Source organism: Passer montanus, unplaced genomic scaffold (genome assembly GCF_014805655.1).
Source record: "Passer montanus isolate IOZ18808 unplaced genomic scaffold, ASM1480565v1 scaffold11, whole genome shotgun sequence".
Lineage (NCBI taxonomy): Eukaryota > Metazoa > Chordata > Aves > Passeriformes > Passeridae > Passer > Passer montanus.
The window spans coordinates 23,496,999-23,517,670 of NW_024357613.1; the positions used below are offsets into that span (position 1 = coordinate 23,496,999).

Here is a 20,672-nt window from a genome sequence, read left to right on the forward strand (position 1 = left end):
TGCCGTCGGAACGGCGGCGGCCGCACCACCGGGAGTGCCGGGGAGCGGTTCGGGACGCTCATTTTACCGACTCCGGGACATGCCGATCCCTACCTGAAGTGTCCAGGAACACCGAGCGGCAGCGTGCGCAGAGCACGCTCAGTTTCTTTTCGATTGTTAGAACACGGTCTGGAAAGTAACACAAGAAAATGTATGGAACGCACTCTAGGTACATGGCCGTGAGTAATGTTTTGCCTCTCAAATTGCATTGGTCTAACATTTAAAAAAAAAAAAAAAAAAAAAAGGAGAGGGAGAGAAATATATACTATCCTCAAGGCTTTCTGAAATATGGGGGTTTTTAATCCACTTTCAAAAGGGCAATCGTTAGGTCACACGGGTTAACAAGGACAGATACTCCGGCAGTCCTCTGCCCGTGTCCGCCGGCTCTGGGCTCCGGCAGTCCCGCTCCACACCCTTGTGAGTGGGGCGATGTGCTCCTGAGCTCTGATGGCAAAACAGTCTTAAAGGATCTCGTCTTTCTGGTTGCATAATAGCAATTTTGTAATCTACACAGCAACACAAAATACTTTTGAAAACAGGCAGTTAACATCAGTGCTGTTCTTGAAATATTGCTAATTTCTTGCATAATTATAATTGGGTGCAGATATAGGAATAGGGGAGAGGGGGAGTGTATTGTAATTGTCTCTGTTCTTCAATACCTGAATGGTACCAATAAACTTAATCTTACAAAGTTGCAGTGTATTTATTGTTGGGTTCTTCTTAAATCAACTGATAAGTCTTACAAGATGCACTTGTTAAATTTCTGTGGAAATTTGAGTGATCTGCCTCTTTTTTGGTTTCAAAAAGGACATTTTAGGTGCTTGCATGCTGTTACACTTTGCAGACCTGGAAAACAAGAAACTTTAAAAATGTTAACTTTTTCTTATAAATATCTTTCTTAAATAGCTGTCAGAACCAATAGTTTCTTCCTTCCATCAGTGTATTCAGTAATTACAAAAGAGCATTCATAAATGTGTTCACATGTACTCAGAAGCAGGGCAGGCACACACCAGCACTCCTGAGCCTTCCCAGCCCTGCAGCAGAAGATTAGATAACTTCGACAGGAGAAAATCAAACCAACCTGTTGTGCGCTGGCAGAGCTTGGCAGACAGGGATACTGGAAGCTGCCCAGCAGATTTCAGAGGTGGAGATGAGGAGGACCATCTCTCACAAGTAGTGGGTCCCAGCCAGGGCCAGCCAGGCACTTCAGATGCATTTCTTGCAGCTGCTGGTGAGACTGGTCCTCCCTGATTCCTGACAGAAGAGGTAAATTCAGAAAATTAATCTCATGCAGCTCCAACCCAAGATTTGACACTGAAGATATTGAACCAGATGCAGGGAATGTGGAGGCTCAGCAGACATCAACTGAAAAAATATTGAGGCAGATATAAGGCTCAAACTGTTCACAAGCCTCTGTGACCAACAGCAGATTTGCTGCCAAGATTACTTTGCTTAAATTCAGCAACCTCAGTGCCTCTGTTCCTAGGGAACCCTCTGAAGAAGTGAGACTACAGAGGAGCCATGCAGCAGGGCACATGAACAAGGGAGAGCTACTGCTGACTACCCCCAGTTTATCTAGGACATGCAGTACTGCAAAGGACTACATATGGGGATGGGATAAATCAAAGCATTTAAAAGCGGAGAGCAACATGACTTGTTTAATTGCTAAACAGAAGGATGAACACATTGCCTCCTGAACTCCAGCTCAAAGAAACAGACTGGTCAGTGGCACCTCAGGACCTCGTGTCCATCTTCTGCTTGTCTGGAAGCATCCACGTTGTCCCATAGCTGAATCTGACAACGGGCAAGAACTGTGGCAGTGGCCTCAGTGGAAAGGTTCTCTCACCATCTTAGGCTGCTTTCTGTCCCGCAGTCCTCTGTGCCATTTGGCAGAAATGCCCAGCATGCCCTCCAGACAAAGAGGACTTCAGATCCCAGCACTACACTGATTGTCTCAGATGCTTGTAAACAGCTTAAACCTTTCTTCCATGACATGGACACAAAATCTGACATGAGATGTCACTTCTGCAGATGCTGTCATGTGTCTCATGACTAGGCCTCACTGTGACAAGTCTAGGCAGTAACAGGAGGGTGACTGACAAGCTGGTGAGTCTGTGTACTTTAATAGAATGAGTCAAACTATTTGCACGCTTTTCATGAGTCTCAGGGAGTCCAGGGGACAGAGTGATGGCAAGAAAGCTTAATACTTATTTATGAGATCTGCCTTTAACCAGCTGACACTCAATACAAGGATAAAGATCATTCCCTTCTCTAAAGTGGAGAGCTACTGTCATAGGATTTTGATAAAATCCTTGGAAGCTTAGGACATTAAATCAGTGCTAGTGCCCCTGGCCCACTGCAGAGGTGAAGATTTAGCCTGAAGCTATGGTGTGGAAATGGGCATTGAGGAAGTCAGAAGGCAAACCAGTGCCATTCTTGAGGAAATGGTATTCTCACTGCAGAAAGCAACGTCCCAAGCAAGCAAACTTGTTCAGCTTTGGTCAGTGTAATAAGTTACTGGTGTCTGTGGTTCTTCAGCACTAGGAAATAGCAGTAATAAAAAACCTTCCCTAAACAAAGAAGACATACTGAGACAAGTTTTGGTGGGAGGGGTCTTGAAAAAAAGGTGAGAAAAGAGAATTGCGATAAATACAGTAACTAGAAGCTATAGCCAGGCATGCAAGTTGTGAGAAAGGAGGAGAGCAAGTTGCCAGGATTCATGCTAACACATACCTGACAACCTTATTACTTGGGGCAACTGTGCCCCCCGGGGGTCAGAGCAGTGTTGCCCTCTCTGATAGAAGCAGTCCTGCTGCATTACACATTTCCATGGCAAGTGAAGGTGTGGCTCACACGCAGAAGGAATTAAGGTGTGCTGGTCTCGCAATCCTGCAGGAGGATTACCTGGTTCCAGCTGCTATTTGATATGAGAGCCACTGCCTCTTCTGCAGGAGGAGTAAATGAGTGTGGGGAGCAGCTTTGTGCTTCTTTCCCAGCTGACCTCTTTCTTCAGCCTTGTGCAGACAAGGTCGGTCTTCTACCAGTTCTGATTCAGAGGGGAACAGATTAAGTCTGCTGTCACACTGAAATCCCATTTCACATATCTTCCTGCTATTCACACACACTGTGATCAGGGAACCCATATCAGGGCTTGTGACAGTCCCTGTTGCCCCTGTTAAATGGTGTTAAGGTGCTCATTACCAAAGGTTGCAGCCAGTTATTTGCAGGACATACACCGCACGTGTATGAGGTGAGCAAGCTCTCCTGCATGGCATTGCCAGCAGGGCTGTGTTGAGTGCAAGAGATCACCCTGCTGGACAGTTCAGTGCTTCCAGGGCTCTCTGTTGGGAATGACACCAGGGGTACCAGTTATACACACAACCACAATTCACATAGTTGAAACCTGGGAGACCGGTCATGACCAAAAAAATTAATGTCTTAAGTCCATCAAACAAAGAGCCATCTTTCAGTCACTCCAGCCTGGTCTGGGCATATAGCCAAGAGCTTCAGTGCTGAAAATCTCGATTTCTCTTACTAGATACCATCAACCTGTGTGATCCTGAACAAAAAAATAGGTCTCTGTGACTTACAAAGGACTCAGACAATGAAATGTGAAATACAGATAATGCTGGACTGATCTCAGGAGTGTTCCTGGAAGTTATGGTTTGAAAAAAGCAAGAGCAAGGTCATGCTGTAGCTCTCCCTCCTCAGCACAGCTCAGACAGAATTGCTTTCTAGCTTGTCAAAAGGCAATTCAAGCAAAGAACACCAAGTTTCAAGTTGAGATTCATATAAAAAGGCCTAGAGCAAGGATATCTGTGGGCTTGAGTGAGTGCAGAGAAGGTTAGTGCTGCTATAAGGAAAGCAATAGTACTCAGAATAATCAGAATTTAATAGTAACATACATTGTGGTATAAAGAGAAAACATAGAGAATGGATAGAAATAGATTTTTCATCCGCATAGTTTAAGTAATTCATAAAGATCACAGTTCGAAATCCACTCAGCACTAGGAAAAGTACAATGAATAAGTAAAAAAATTTTTAAAAAAACCACCCAAAACCAAAAACCCACACAGATAAAACAAAAATAAAGCAGGCCAAGTTCCTGAAGTCTCTTTCTCCATTCAGGAATTCTTCCTTCCCCCCTGTTTCTAAGCCTTGCTATAAAAAATACAGTTACATGGCACAGAGAATCCAGGGCAAAACAAGAAGAGTATGAAGACAGAAAGACCAAAGTACTATAGCTAGCAGGACTAGTTTTGGGGAAAAATAATTTAACTAGCACTGGATTTCTGCTGGAAGATTAGTTCCCCAGCATCTCTGAGCAAATTAAACAGGAATACTACTGAACCCACTGTATCACAGCCTGCAGAGCTGCTGAGAGGCAGCCCTGGCAGGGTGCTGGAGGTAATTAGCACTGACATACTTCTCTTTGCTCAGTTTTGCTGGCTGAGGACTCTGTCTCATTTGTTCTTCGTTTCTATGCAAATTGTTTAGAGGAGGGCTGTAAAAACAGCAGGTAGGTGTGACTGTAAAGTGTTCCCATACCGATTACACAGCTACAGTTACAAATTATGGTTTAATCATCACAGGTACCACCACATCTACAAGGCTTTTCTATGCTAGAATAACTGATACAGAATCACATAATGTGTTACTAGTACAAAGGCACGGCTAAGAGCCACAATGAATTATTATAGCCATAATACCAAGCTGAAGCAGCACGCGCTCGTGGCAGCGCATTTAACACGTTCACTGTGGTTTTACAGTGTTATAAATAGCAATCACTGTGAGCAGAAGTTGTAGCATCTCCTATCCTCTCCACCCCCACCACCAAACAAATCACTCGTGTTAACGTCAGCTTTTATTTGAACACAATGAGCTGTAATCACATGAGGTATTACTTTGATTTAATCCTTCTTGCTTCAGTTTGGTTTGTAAGGAGGGGCCAGTCATATGTGGTTGCATTGTATCCAGTAGTTTCATATTTCACACCAGCTTTCAAGGACTGACACCCCTCATCTTCTTTGGCCAGAAGAACAAACAGATGTGCTCATGCAAATAAGGAAAAGAAAGTCTGGCAGCCGGGATGGGTTTTTTCCTTCTTTTTTTTTGCCCCCCCTCCCAGTTGCTGGGCTGGCTGTGGCAGCTGACGGGGAGATTCTGGGTCCCAACCATTTTTTTAGGTTTTTGCTGTTTTCAGCTGGTTCCATACAACTTTGCACAGCAAATTTTGCTTCTCCAACTGTCATAAAGAGAGCAAGTAGATGCATACATTCAGGTCTATGTTTATTTTTTCATATCAACACCATGATGTAACTAAATAATCCTTGACTGGATATAGTTTGGTACTTGATTTCCTATGGCCAGCAGAAACAACCACACTGCTGGATTTGGCATGAAGTAAAAAAGGCAGATACAAGCACAAGGCAGGTCACCCTGCTGCCTATCAGCCCAGCCTGAGGATTTGGGTAGGCATTAAACCTCACCTTCATTTCATGATCTCTATTGGCCGAATGATGAGAGACTCCCAGCTTCCCGTGGGCTTTCAGCATTGTGAGGTCAGGAGGTCACATCTCTCTTGGGGAAGCTGAGCTAGTGGTTCCCACCAGTGCAAGGGTAGCAACAAGGAACAGCACTCAGCATGCCAAGAACCCGTATCAGGAGCAGTCTTACAGCCCATTATTTTGTGGACTCATTGATGGACCTGGAGCATGTTTTATGGAGACGAGAAAGAAGCAGCTAGTACCAGGGCTAATGTAAATTTTACAGCAATTAAGAGTATTTTGACTGGCTCATAATTTTTTTTTAACCTTGGGGCTTTTAAATGTGGTTTCTTATTTTCTTCCTCTCAGCTGGAAGGGAATTCAATGCCCTTACAATAGTCAAATGGGGTATTATCAACAATTGCACATACACAATTCCACATTTAGTATTCAGAAATGCAAGTTTAACGTTAAGTCTACCCTTCACTAATTTCCTATATTTGTGCATATAAATGAATGTTAATTGGAAAGCTGTACTTCAACGAATTTTACCACAGAAGATTTTTTTAAAATTTAAATTATAAAATACCATGTTATAAAAGTATTACTGATCTTCAGGAAAAAGAATGAAGAAATTTCTGACATTTCTCCTTAGAGAAAGAGGAACTGAACTATGAAAGTTGGTTATTTAAGGAATTAGACCAAGGACAAATAAAATATAACAGTAATTATTTGGAATACCTAAAGGAAAAATTATACTAAGCCGCTGCACCAGGTAAAATATTTTTCTGCCTTTAATCATGTCACAATAACAACTGGCATTAAAAGCAGACATCTGAATCCAGTGAGTTACCTGGTATGATGTAGCTACTCAATAAGAATCACAACTTTCTTCAGAATTAAATCCCTTTCTGGAGAGATGTTACACTGAGGACTGAAAGGTGAACTAACAATTCAGGACATATATACAACAGCTCAATCTTACAGTTGGAAAAAATATAGTTTAAGGAATCAGTAGCATTAAAAGATATACAGTATTAAAAAAAAAAAAACCCTGCTTGTACTGTTGATAAAATGTCAGAGCTTATGAGTCCATTTCACAGTGCTTATTAATCAGCTACCCAGTTCTGTAAAGCCTGTGCTAAGTTGTCACAAAAGATGGTTTTCAAAAGAATTTAGGTCAAGTAAACACTTGGCAAACAGAGATACAGTGGTGAACTAGGAAGTCCATGCACGCACCTCTGAAGCTCTGCAGGCAAACAGAAGGAGTAAATGGAAAGCAAAGTGGGCTGGAGTGTGAAACTTCAGCAGACTCCTGACTGCAAGGAACTTCAAGCAGTCCAGAAGCTCAGCTAGATGATCACTGTAGGTCCTGTCACACAGAACTACTCCACCTATCCTTGGTCATTTTATGAGAGAAGAGGTTTTCCAAGGTACCATGTGCTCAGTTAAGACTGTTTTGTATGGGAAGAAAATATTGAAATTAATTTCATTGTGAGAAGATCTGAGATAACTGCCAATGTGAAATGAGATGACTTGAAAATATGTGGACCAGAAAAGGGCCTGGTGCTTCAAGAAATAGGCTTCTTCCAGCTGACACCAAAGGTGCAATATCATCTTGTCTTGCCTATTGTGGAAATCCTGGCATGGAAGCACCTGCACCCACTGTGGATACTGCTCAGCTTTAATTGTGAAGTGCCCACTAGTTTTCCAGCCATCACAGAAACACAGATCCTGAGTCTGGACATTTTATTCAAGTTTTTAATTCTGTATTTCTATTTCCAGTTTTTAGTGCTTTGTCCAGGCACTCCGCAGAGGCGTAGGATGACAAGGAGGCCAGACAAGGGTGAGAGGGAAACCCAGTCTGCTCTGGCATGCTCCTTCCAGCCACACAGTTGGCAAGCAGCAGCTTGTAATTTTGGCTGTAATTTTGCAGCCTAGCTGTCCATACCACTTTGCTGTGCATGGCGCCAGGCTCTTTGCTTGTGGCAGGGACTTGACTTCTCATCTCCCACTCCTTACCATGGGCTTCCTTGGTTTAGGCTGTTGAGATACATCAGTGCTTTCAGGTTTAGGAGCTGTACAGATGGGGTTGTCTCCAGGTAGAAGTGCTGCTGTGACATGGGCTACCCCCAAGAAACAGAGCCCACCCAGGGCCCCCTTTCCTGTATGTCACTTTTCCTCTGACTTTCCCAACACAGCCATGGTCATCTTGTGGCTCATCCTGTGTCTCTTCCCAGCAGGAAGGACAAGCTACCCTTAAGCAAAATCTCAGCAGGAATCTGATCCCTGCTGGGATAAAGATGTTGGGCCTAATACAGATGTAGTTGCATGATGCAGTTTTTCCTTGATTCTTTTCAATCTCCTACAAGACCTCCATGAGATCACATCATTTATTTTCTGGAAGATGGGAAGCTTTATGCTGTATTTTTAATTGATCTCAGGGCTGCAAGCTGAAAACAGGGAACTTGAAAGTACACAACAGCTATAAATAAAGCAAAAACCAAAAGCATCTTGCCCTTTCTAGCTCCTGGAGATACATTTAGCACCAAATGGGCAGCTTCTACCTCACACACAATGCCAAGCTGCTGCAGGTTTCCTATCTTGGCTTCCCTGCTAACTTTCCTCAGCCAAAATCCCCCTCACCAAAAACAAAGGCCCTTTCTTTAATCTGGAAACCTCCCTAGGAAGCAGAAGGGCACCTTTTGTCCTTCTGTCATCAGCAGAAGCAATGGGAAGAGATTATAATCTCCATCATTAGCTAGCCCAGTACTTCCTTCTGTAAGATCTAGTTTCTACTTGCTTGCAACCTCCCCAGACTCCAGCTGTCAGGACAATGTCTTCTGCCTTACATGTCTGGCTCAGATTCAGGTATTTTAAGAAAGTTTCAGCTGAAATGATCATCTGGTTCTAAGAATACACTTAGCAGACGATGCACTGTACGTATCTTGAAAAGATGCACAGTGGTTTTGCTGCTGTGACCATTTGCTTTGGACAAAAAAGAGCCTTTTTACCAGAAAGCAGCAAGTTCAGCCTCCTGCCACCAATGGGCCTTTTGGTGCCACAATCGTGAAACTTGTCCAAGATTCCTTTGGAAAAAAAAAAAAATTCAGTTCACAAAGGCCCAGCAGCATGTGCATGTAACAATCCTAGCATTTAGCAGCTAAAAATCCCACAAATCCTCCATGGACTGTGTCGTGCTGCCCAGGCTGTCCAGGTGCTGCATTAAGCATCCAGTTGGAACAAAACACTGGTTCATTAACCAGCTGAAGCAAAACCAAAATTCCTCACAGATCTGTTGTTAACATATCAGGAATTTTTATCTATATAAGGACTATAGATGTGTGACCCACAGCTTGGAGTGGTTGCACAGTCAGCAATCTGGGATACAGAGCACCAAACAGGGGAGAGTCACACTATGTTTGCTCAGCATCATCCCATATTATAGCTGAAAAAAGGGGTTTATTTGGAGTTCAGCCTCACTGGCTGAATCCACGGCTGCTTATTTTGAGGCAGATTTGTAGCCCATGCAAACTACTTACTTTGGGAATTGCTGCCATTTCTCAAGAGGTAAATCCTGGCTGCAGCCTCCGCTTTAAAGGGCTCTGCACTTCCCTAACAAGCAATGTAACAGTTCAGCAGCTTCCATCTGTCTTGTCAGTCCTACTCTTGGCTTCCTGTAGAAAAAAAATGTCCCTGGCTCATTTCTAGAAGGGACTAAGTGTTGCCCACTTGATGAACAGATACATATGTAGGCAGCCTGAGTACAAGCTGCTTAAAAGGAAAATTTGCACCCAGGAATAAGGTTTCCTAGTCTGAATGAATGTAGATGTATCTGTAAATGGAAATAGATCAATTATTGATTTTGAGCTGCATCAGGGCTTTTGTACTGAGGAAGCAAAATCCTCTGTGTTTGCTATAAATCTAGGGTTTGCTGCTTGCAAAAACCTTTAATCTCTTTTCATCACTCCAAGTTAAATCTCCAGTTTTACAATCTCTAAAAGCAGCACCAGACATTATCCAAAGAGCTCACAAGAGGAAAGAGTAGGTAACAGCAGGCTTTAGCTCTCCAGGGATGACCATGAGCACCAGAGGGAAAAGTGGAAGTGTCCAGCCTCAGTACATAAATGTTGGACTCCAATCCCATTTCTTCTTCACCTGTGTTTGCCACCATTGCACGGCCCACAATGCCCTTCAGAATGACAGAGAGGGATCAGTAAGTCTTCACCTAGAGGGAGAAGGCTGAGCAGTCTACAGGCTGTCACCAGTTCCTAAGCAGTTTAGAAGCTGTTTTCTGAGAGACAATCATTTAGCCTAAGGTGAGCAAATTTCAGAGCAGTATCACAGTTTCTAGGGCAGGGAAATGACTTCTGATTCACTCCTACAGCCAAGTTAGTCTCCAAGAGTGGAGAGAGCTCATTTCCAGTCAACCATTTCCTGGCTCCTCAGCTGCTGGCAGCTCTGGGATGGGAGAAGTCCCACAACACCCATCTTGTTCAGAAGCTGCTCTTTGCTCCTCACTGTGTCTGCGGAGCAATCTGCTCCTACCACCCTTGGCTCTTCTCCCCGTTATGGAAACATAAGCACATACTTGGGATTAAGGTAACAGAATTGTGACAAGAATTGTGTCATCCAGATCTGCCCATGCTGGTTTTTTTCTCTGTCTTCCATCTTCTGAATCTTTCACATGAATTTAAGGAATTCATGTTCCAGAGTCCAGAAATCACCACAGTTACTTACTGGAGCAAATTCCAGGACTGAGACCCCTATCAGGAGCCCCCCAGGTTTCTGCCCACCTGAGCAGCTCTGGGCATGACTCCCTTTCCACAGTCTGCATAAAAGAATGCACAGGGGATGAGCAACTTTCCATGAGCATCTACCAGTCCTGTAGAGCTGTGTGTGGAAATATAACATGTTCATCTCTTTTTCTGAAGAACTCACCCGGTGCTGATCTACTGGGTGAGGAGATAAATAAATGCATACCTGGCATCAGTTATCTTAGGAGACTGCAGCAGCTACAGAGGCTGATTCCTGCTGGAGATGTGCCATATGCACCAGCCTGGTAAGAACAAAACAACCATCCTGGTACATGAAGGGTAGGTATCTAGTGTAAGTGTATTTATTTATACCAGAAGGTGAGTTTCTCTAATGAAGAGAAGATGCCTAGCCTTAATTTTTTTTCTAAGTTTGTCTTCCACTCACAGTAAAGCCTGCTTTCAGAATTTCAAACAAGTGTTTAGACAGCACAAACTGCTGCCTTGGTAGAATGTGACTTAAGAGCATCTTGAATTAAAGAAATAAAAGACAGAAAGCTAAGAGAAGTAGACCTTTTTTCCTTAGAATTTCAAACTGAAAAACATCAGCAATACAGATTTTCATGAATGCGTTTTCCACATTTCATGAACAAACATGAAGCCCACATGGACTACAGACAGCCCATCGTCAATCTTTCTGCCAGCTCAGATTTTTATAAGCTGTTGGAGGGTGTCTGACAAGCAATGCCAAATCATAACCAGAAGACAGGAATGTTTGGCAATGAGGATGATGCCACTAGAGCTGCAAGAATGAGGAGGCTGGATGAGAACTTTAGCTGCAGGGGAAGCTTGGGCTAAGAAATGCCCTCTGTGATGGTGCAGACAGGGGAGCCTGCAGCAAAGGAAAGGTGGATGACGATGGTTCAACAGCTGCAGGAGAAAGCAGGCCAGGTCGGATGGGGCTCTGAGCAACCTGGTTGAGTGAAAGGTGTCCCTGTCCATGGCAGGGGCATTGGAACTAGATGATCTTTGAGGTCACTTCCAACCCAAACCATTCTATGATTCTGAGAGGAAGCAAAGTTAAGCTCTCTGGGCAGGTGTAGCTACATACACAATGTGATTATCTAACCCTGGCAAAGTCTTTGTGGGATGAGACAATCAGGATTCCTGCAAGCAGAGGGATGTACCCTTGAGAATTCACAAGAACTTTAAAAAACAAAGCTGCTGTCCAAAGCCACAGCAAAAACTGTAGTAAATTCCAGCAAAGGTAGCACTGGAAAAAGGAAGAAATGTAGTGTACTTCTCAGTGATTAGGAATGCAAGTCCTGCAAAGCAAGGTGTTACCTAAATTACTCTGAAGTCATTAAAAAAACCCCAAAAAAACAAATAACAAAATAAGGGAAAAGAAAAGAGAGAATTGAGAATATATGCTCTGCATCCACTAGTAGTTTGATTATCTTGATAAGTGAAACTGATTCCATTGCTACATGGGTGGTAAGCTTGGAGTTTAGCAACACCCAATACACATAGAATATTTTTATGCAAGAATATGTTTATGCAATGCTCTGCAAACTGTCAACAACACGTGGCTTTCCAGCTGATCACCCTCTGCAGACCTTTGAAAATGAGGACATCCAGTGGCTGAATATTATAACTCGGATTTTCATCAAGGATTTATGTCTGGGGCAGAACCTCACCAGTTATGCCAAATTTCTGCCCTTCACAGAGACCTGAAGTAGGTCGTGTGTGGAGCAAAGGCTTTTACAGAAATCCTCTGTGCTGGAGTGAATTCTATTTAATTACAGGGCTCATGGTTGTAACAAACTGAGGCAATCACTCAGCAATATGTAGAATTGTTTCACCTTTCTTTCTCTGCTTCCCTGTCATCATAGGCTCATGCTAATGCATACATTTAAAAGAAAAAAAAAAAAAACCAAACAAAAAAGTAAAAACAATTGAATAAAATGCAAGCTTCGAAATCCCATCATATTTCTAGTCTGGTCTCTAGGTCTCTTATTTAGCAACAGAGAGTAAACATGGCTGTGAGTTTTAGAAACACTCAGGACCTAGCCAGTCCCTTTGGAACCAATCTGTACAGCAAGTGTCGTACACCACGCTTTTAGTAATTTAGCCTTAGATGTACCAATTTGAATATTTACACCTAGTTCCTATATTACAATAATATTTAAAGACCAGTTGCAGTAATTAATCTAAACTCTATATACCCAGAGTAAGAGAAGAACTAAAATAATAATAGATCAAATTCAGGCTTTCGTGCCATGAAATTGCAGTAACACATGGCTCAACAATATCACATTCTAGGACAAGAATATTGTGCCATGTACAGAACATAGGAGAAGCAGAATGAAAATACAAAAAAAGTAAAGTAACGTCTAAAGAAAACGAGCCACTAGAGGTTTTGCACATTTGCAGGCCATGAATTCCCCTGGGGAATGGCCCGTATAACATGTATAATGTCACTGTCTGCTATAAGAAACATCTCACCCAACGTCAGGCACTGAATTTCATTTGGAACTGAACATCGCAGCTCAGAATTGTGAAACTGTGCTGCATATCCAGGATGAACTGGGTAAGGCCAGCAAGAAGAAAAACCCTTATCTTCCTCAAAAGGTGATTTGAACAAATGTCACTCTGGACTGTATCTACATGCCCCAGAGTAATCCCTTGGAGATTTTTCAGGTAGTGCTTCATACAATTCATACCTCTCAACCAGCAAAGCCACCTACTTAAAAACAGAGGGGAAAAGAGTACCCCAGACCTCCACCCATCCTCTACCAATCCATTTCAAAATGGCGTGTATGGTGCAGTCTCCACCTTCTGCTCCCACTGCTTTTTTCTTGTCTGGGCTGATTGTAGTTGCACTGATCAGGTCTCCCCACCTGGACAGATGTAACCTGCTTCTCAGCTCACTCCAGCACAAAATGTCATTGCAATTTAAGCCTATGATACTATAGCCTTTTTCTCCTCTCCCCTGCTCTCTCTCCCATGCCAGCCAGCACTAATGCTCATGCAGGCACGTTATAGACAGTTCATGCAAGCTGATTCAACTGGAATCCAATACAGCCATCCTTAGTAGCTGAATCTGCTCTCTGAACTACTTCAGTTCCCAATTCCATGGGACAAGTACCAATTCAATATACTTTTCATCAGTTGCATGTTTGGGTTTTTGTTTTTTTTTCTGAGGCCACACTTTCAGTCTAAGTTTAAACCACTTAGACAGTGCGTTGCTTTTGGCTTATACCACTACGTCAGAAACTGAAACCAATGCCCTTGTGATCAGCAAAAGAGAGGGCTTAGCCCTGAAAATCCCCAGCAAGACACTCACATTTTGCCAGTGCTCTTGCAGCCAAGCACAGGCTGGACCATTTGTCAGAGGGTTTCCTGTCAATTTTGACTATCCTGAACCAATCTTCAGCCTAAACCTCTCTAGTTAGGCTTCTACTAACAGCAACAAAAAAAGCTCTCTCCTTTGCCTCCACTTCCTCAAGCTCTCCTGTGAATTGGTCACAGCTGTGGGGTAAGAGCAAGCTTGCTGATCCTTGTGGGAAACCAAACCAGTATGAGAAATACAAAGAAACAGACTGTTTTTTTATTTCATTGCTTTCGAATGCTGAATCAACACAGCATATAATACATGAACATTAGATCTGATTGAAGAAAGGAGGGGAAATGTATGGTCAGCAGTTTGGGAGTCTATTTTTACCAATTTGGCTCACAGAAAAACGCTCAGCTTGGTGCAAAGAAGGTGCCAGGAATATACAGCAAGAGGAGAGAGAGACTATATCAATGCCAGTTTTGATCAGTTCACATTGTTCTATCTTGAAAATTTTACAGCTGTTTCATTTGGAAACTATATTTATAGCTCAAACATAAAATGGTGAGCAAAAAGTGTGTTGGGCAGTACCAGGAATTTACTTTCTTGAAGGACAGCTGCAGTTTTCACAGACTGACTCTTTAGAATTGTAACACATTTTTCTTCTCTGGCTTGGTGCTTCTGAAGAGTAGAATGAGAATTCCACCATGGATTTCTGGACCCTGTATTAAAAAGTTCCTGTATGATAGGTGGTATTTGGGGTGGCCATGCCTGCTGGCTAACAGCATATAAGCTTCTGCTGCCTTTCACACATTGTAATGTGGAAGCAAAGAGCACGAGTGAGGAATTCAGGTTATTTTTCTCTCCATTACTCTTAGTGTTCTGTGTCTCTATCTTACATACTTTCTGGACCATTAATGTCATACTCAGCTACATGATTTTACATTGTGTTGAGGAATCCAGTGCACTAGCAAAGTCAAGTCAAGGTTCCCAGTCAAACTCAATTGCTCTTTGTTCCTCCACAAAGGTTATTTTAATTACATAAACTCCACAGAGAAGCTCATGAGGCGCACCTAAATTACAGACAGCAGGCAGGGACAGGTGGGCAAAAAGAGGCTTGGAATCTGAGAGGTGTTGCAACCCGTGCTGAAACTGGCAAAACAACTGAATACCAATACTGGAATGGCTTGGAACCTGAGAGGTGTTGCAACCCATGCTGAAGCTGGCAAAACAACTGAATACCAATACTGGAAGGTGCTTCCTTCAACAGCACTGACACATGTTTTTACAGAGAACCCTGCCAGCTCACAAGAACTTCATCCTGAAATTAAAAAGATCTTTTCAATTAGCATAGTTTTATGGCTAGATTATCCGGGCTTGACACAAGGTATCTGCATTTCATTGAATTCATTATGAATGCAACCACAAAGCATGTATTTTTTTCTCCAGAGGCTGCTTTATATTATATGTTGACAAATTATATATTGACAGATTACACGATGACAAGCAACTCATCCTTGCATTCCTTTCACCAGCCCATCAGACAGAAACCTCGCTCTACGCAGGCTGAAAATGACAAAACAACCACATTACTTCCTGCTCATGTGTCTAATTTGCTTTCAAAGTGCCTGTTTTCATCTGAGAGGCATAAGGGCAAAAATTTTGTCATCCTTTCTGCTTCAGGGAGAACAAGTGTAAGTACGGTAAGTAAAAAAACAACAGCAAATATGTATTTTGATTTTTCCAATAGTACAAAGTTTATAGAGCCATTATTGACATAAGAATCAACCTTAGATTTCTGTGGAGGTGACTAAATACTCCCTTCCCCTTCCAATTTTTATGGTATGAAAGCTGTTATTTTCGGCTAAAAACATTCAGAAAGTTATGTAGCACCTATGGCTCACCCTCTACAGAGTAAAAATATAAATAAATAAATTCCTATTCTCCTTTAATACAAACCAGATGCTACAACATCATAATTTTGTATGTATCAGCCTGAGCCAGTGATCTGGATCTAACCAGTTCTCTGTAAAAGAACTCAGAAAATAAAAGAGAATTCCTGGCTATTTTCTGTTGAGGTTTGAAAATAGTGAGGCAACACGTACTCTGTTTTGAAGAGATTCATCCATACATTCAACAGATTAGCTTACAATTTTGAAGGCCCAATGGATACAAGTTATGCTTAACATATTGAAAAATAACAGATGTATATCACAGACCTTTACTTTTCCACTTTAATGACAGTGGATTTTTTTATTGGACTTAATGGACTGTGAATATTGCAATTCATCTGACTGTTTGAGTGCATATTGCCATTCCTGTGTTTCTCAAATTCCAGCATAATTTTCTAGAATAAATCCCAAGTGCTGCATATTAGCACAGATTTAAATGGCTCAGCTTCACAGCTATCACCTGCTGACTGGTTATGGAAACAGCCTTTGCACAGCTACTCATCTGCTGACACCCATTCCACTCCAACACAGGCACCACAGAGGTATTAATAAAGAGATAGGATCTTGCCCTGATGCTCAAAAAACAGATTCTGAAGGGATTATCCAAGCAATGGAAAATTAGTTTTTCCAAGTTCAATCTGCATGCCCTCCCCCGCCCATCCACCGCAGTGTTTGGAGTCAACATCTCCACTCAGATTTACTCTCCAATCAAAGTCCAGAGAACTTCAATGGATGACTCCTATCAACATTCCCCTAAGGTAAGCATTACCACCTCTCTGTCCTGGCAGCTCTGGGTTTCTCTAGCTTTCTCAAACACCCATTTTGATGTAACCTTTATCTCATGCAAACAAGAGATTTTTAGATGACCTGCTCTACTTAGAGTGGGTAAAAAGAGGATGAGTATAAAGGGCCAGTGAAGCTCCCCATGAAGAGAAGCAGTGAGGCTCATAGTCTGTACACAGATACATTACGGCATGTCCTGAAACTAATGTCACTCTCCATCAAACTTTTGTGCTTAATTTTCTGTAGTGGAAAGTAGCAGGCCATTAGCAGCACACTCAAGTGAATTGCTGGCTCCTCCTGAATGAAACCTGGTGGTTTGCTGCCTGCCACAGCCAGGCTGCCAGTCACTGGGCTGGACCGCAGGGACTGGTGTGACAAGAGGATTTATTTTACATAGCCCAGATGGAAAATTATGGTGCTCTTACAAGGTATTTGAGGAAGTCTTCCCTCTAGCAAGTCTTCCTCTTATTTAACAGGGACAAGTGACACCTGATTAAATTGCAAAAAATGCAAGCACAGACATTGCTTTCTGGTCTTTGTAGACTGCTACGCTGAGGCCACCAGTGCCATGTGTGGCCTTGTATGGAGACCAACATAGTTACTACTGCTTTCAAGTATCTTGTCTCAGATAAAATAGCACAATGGTCTTCCTCTGTGAAAAAACAAACAAACAAAAAAAAAACCACCAACCAGTCTTTTTTTAAACCTGCCAAAAGGCATGGGAGCCAGGGTTAGGTGAGCAGAGGACAGCACGTTTATCACGTTTATCTACTCGCTTCCAAATAGGCACAGCCCACTCATCATGTGAGGCTGTAAATAGAGCTGCAGACAAGCAATACCTGAAAGTAAGGCAGGTTTTGGGCAAAGAGAAAGCTCCCTTTTTTTTGTAAAGCCCCATTTTCAAGCATGGGAAATGGCTTTCTAAACCTGAATTTGAAGCACCTGCTTTCAGGAACACAAGCACCTATTTCATACTTAACAACAAATCAGCAAGTCAAAGTGCAAAGAAAACAAAATTAGCAGATTGAAAAGTATGAACAAACACTTGAAGGAAGCAAACACATCCTCATTTTTGGGATTATTTTGGGATACATTAGCAAGGAACAGCTGCATCTCTGAAACTAGGAAGCTTTAATTTCCTGTTAGAGTGTTATGAAAAATAAAAAATGCCACTGAAAATACATTTATGGAATTATCTATAATGAGGAACAGGGAACGGTTTTGATGTTGGAACTAAACTATGGTGACACCCCTAAAAACAAGCAAAGAAAAGCACACATGTGCAACACAAGAGAAGGAAGGAGACACCCTAGGGCTTCTCACAGATACATTTCTTTGTGCAGCATTGCTATACGGCATCAGGAGCTGGAGGAGGAAGGGTTATGATAAAAATAGGAGGCACAAAGACAGACTGCAGGATTTGGGTGAACAGAGGAGGTTGGGGGTGGGAGGGCAGGTAAGGACACAACAGACTTTGGGTAAAAAAAGAGGTAGAACCAAAACTTGCCTTCCTCAATGTTACTGGGAGAGCTGTCAAGGCACAGCACTACACCAGCATTTTGGATGACAGACTGAAAAAACTTTATATTATTCTTGACCTCTCAGAGGTTTCTCAGATCTTTCAGATTTTCCATGCTTGTGGCTTGGCATCGGTCTTGAGGAAACAAACCCTCTAAGCTGCACACCAACATTCTCGGAAAGGGGCTGTTGAGGCGGAAATGACCCAAACAATAATTTCCATAATTGCCCAGAGGAGTTACAGAGTCCAGCTGTATCCACATTCAGGAGGAATTGGGGACCTAGTTCTCAGAGCTTCTTTGCAGCACTTGAAAACCTCTGTAACAATCCTTCCTGGGCCCTGGAGCAGCCACCACAAAGGATGGACAAGTAGGGACAGGAGACATGCTCCAAGGGCACAGAAGATGGGATGCACAGCACCCACCCAAATCCTTACCACCCTCAGGACCACAGTCTTGTGGTGACACTGTTAGCCTTCTGCTGTCAAAATTCTTACCACATTTTGTTACCTGATAACTACCTTAAAAAGACTGAATAACTTTTAAACTTAGGTTTAGTAAGGATAATAAGGAAAAGGCAGCTCTTTGCTCTCTCCCCACAGTCAAGAGCCCCGACTTCCCCAGCATCAGCATGCTGTCAGAGAAAGCAGGAAATAACAGATGGGCATCCAGGAAGACAGCACCCAAGCAAAAGTGTCTTCTCTCCAAAGGAAACAGTAGTGCCATAGGGAATTGTAATTTTTTGAGAATTACAGCAATTCACTTCTAGAAGAAAAGCATTCTTAAAATAATTCAGCAGATTATTATAAACAAGGGATAAGAGATGAAGCTTCCTAGAGCAATGAGAAAAATACTGGTGAAAAAGAATAGCTGTCTTCTCACTGACCAGCTCAAAGATATCAGGTGGGTTTTAACTACCAAGAACTAAGAATGTAAACAGCTGCTGCTAGTCACAGCAGCACTAAAAACATGGTCTGTTACATCCTTGGTTTTTCCCTTAAATCTTCAGAAAAAATCTTTCTGTGCTGTAAGTGCCATAATTTTGAGAAAATTATACCATGTTTTCAATGCTTAACACTGACTTATATGCAAAATATAGCTCAGTCTTATTTAAACAATCTAGAAAAACACTTCATGCATTATGCATGAGTTCTTCCACAAAGATCTTGATACAAATTACAGAGAAACAAGATACACTGAGTGTTGAAAGTTTTGATAACACTGAATGATTAAATAACTTCATAGTAAATCAAACTCTAAGGTTTTCTTGAGGAAACTCTTTCCTACGCTTCTCTTGCTAGGCAAGCCAAAAAGACTCAAGCTCTCAGTACCAACAGCAGAGCAAACACAGGTACAGCTTACTACAGCTTTCCAGATCAGGAAACTTCTGGGAAAGGCATTCAATACAGACCACTGACATTTCCCTTCCTAGGGACCCATACCTTGCTGAGAATGTTAAATTTTAACTCCTTCTTAGGACCACTAAAACCTTTTATGATCCAGTCAACCCGGAACAACCATGGCATCTGCTGTTCCAGCTGGATCCCTATAAATCTATAGGGCCTGACAGAACTCATCCAAAAATATTTAAAGAGCTGGCTAATGTCATCACAAGATCTCTCTCAATTACTTTTGAATGGTCTTGGGAATTTGGAGAGGCCCCAGCTGGCTGGAAGCTGGCAAATGTTGGCCCAATTTTCAAGAAGCGCAAGGAGGATGACCTTGGTAACTACAGGAAAAACAGGCCTGTCAGCGTCTCTTCTATAACTGGCAAAATTATGCAGAATATTATTCTGAAAGTTACTGAAAAACACCTGAAGGATGACACAGTCATCACTCACAGCCAGCACAGCTTCATAAGGGGAAAAAAACCTACTCGTCAAACCTAATTTCCTTTTGCAACAAAGTAGCCCACCTAGTTGATCAAGGGAAGCCAGCTGATGAAATCTTGGATTTCAGCAAAACTTTTGATTCTGTCTCTCACAGGATCCTTCTGGACAAAATGTCCAGCAAACAGCTGAATAAATATATCATGTGATAGGTGAGCAACTGGCTCATGGGTCAGGCACAAAGGGTGACACTGACTGGGGTGACACCAGACTGATGACCTGTAACTACTGGGGTTGCACAGGGCTCCATCTTAGGCCCTGTGCCCTTCCACATCTTCATAAAGTACTTGGATGCAGGATAGGAAGGGACACTGAGGAAGTTTGCAGAAGACAATAAATTGAGGGCAGCTGTTGACTCTCTTGAGGGCAGAGAAGCAACAGACAAATTAGACAGCTGGGCAATCACCATCCATGTGAAGTTTAACAAGGAAAAGTGATGGATCTTGCACCTTACCAAAAAAAGGAATTTGAAATGATGCCAGCTAATTAATCAGCTGGTGATCAACATCCAGGTCACAACAAAACCTTGTGCACACAGACCTCCTTGTTGTAATGAGGTGCCCAGTATAGCAATTTTGCCCTTTCAGAGCCACATAGAATACTTTTCTCCTTATCTATTGCTACCTCTGGTCACGGCCTGTGATCTTCCATCCCTCAACTGCAGAAGCAAACTCAAGTCTCAGGCTTTCTGGAAACCTGGAGAAGCTGCTTTGTGCATAAGCCTTTTGGACTCCTTTAAAACATTTCATTCTCTCCATGCTTTTGAAAATACCTAAGCCCAGAACTCAGCACAGCTCAAACATGATACTAGTGCTCTGACAAGTTACAATTTAATGCACCACTTTAGTGGTTATCTAAAATTTGAGACAGACTAATTACCTAACTTTCAGACTAAATACCTAAGCCCAGAACTCAGCT

At 42.4% G+C, this 20,672-nt stretch overlaps 1 long non-coding RNA gene across 1 annotated transcript; it reads left to right on the plus strand.

The window, feature by feature from the left end:
* The first annotated feature begins 100 nt into the window (after positions 1-100).
* LOC120511926 lies at positions 101-16,207 on the plus strand. The gene is made up of 3 exons (XR_005629871.1): positions 101-208; positions 15,149-15,316; positions 16,097-16,207. It is a non-coding gene; the product is annotated as an uncharacterized LOC120511926 (long non-coding RNA).
* The last annotated feature ends 4,465 nt before the right edge of the window (positions 16,208-20,672 follow it).